The 372-nt window shown below is 39.2% G+C and overlaps 1 protein-coding gene across 1 annotated transcript in view; it reads right to left on the reverse strand.

The window, feature by feature from the left end:
- LOC106881210 (sodium/calcium exchanger 3-like) overlaps nucleotides 1-372 on the reverse strand; it is a 243,749-nt gene that overhangs the window by 348 nt on the left and 243,029 nt on the right. The gene's annotated exons all lie outside the window — the stretch shown is intronic.

Consider the following 372-nt stretch of genomic DNA (forward strand, 5'->3'; position numbering starts at 1 on the left):
AAAAAAAAAAAAAAAAAAAACTATCAAGAACATTCCCAAGTCCTTATTTACATTTCAGTCGTTACTATATCTGTTATTGATGTTGTTGTTGTTAGAGTTGCTTAGTCCCAGGTCAACTCTAACCGAGCGAACAGACCTATAACCAAAAGTATTCGAGCTGTGCTCTTCATGGCATTTTCCCGGGCATTACATATCTAAGGTTACATTATCCATCATTATATATTTCTAAGAGTTCGAGCAGGCTCCCTCATTGCATCATTTCTTTTTGATGTTAATGATAATGACAGTAGTGGTGGTAGTGGTGATAGTGATGGTGGTGTTGGTGTTGATACTGATGTAAATGTTGTGGTGAGTCTCCCCCCCCCCCCCCCC

This window comes from Octopus bimaculoides, chromosome 5 (assembly GCF_001194135.2).
Source record: "Octopus bimaculoides isolate UCB-OBI-ISO-001 chromosome 5, ASM119413v2, whole genome shotgun sequence".
Taxonomy (NCBI): Eukaryota; Metazoa; Mollusca; class Cephalopoda; order Octopoda; family Octopodidae; genus Octopus; species Octopus bimaculoides.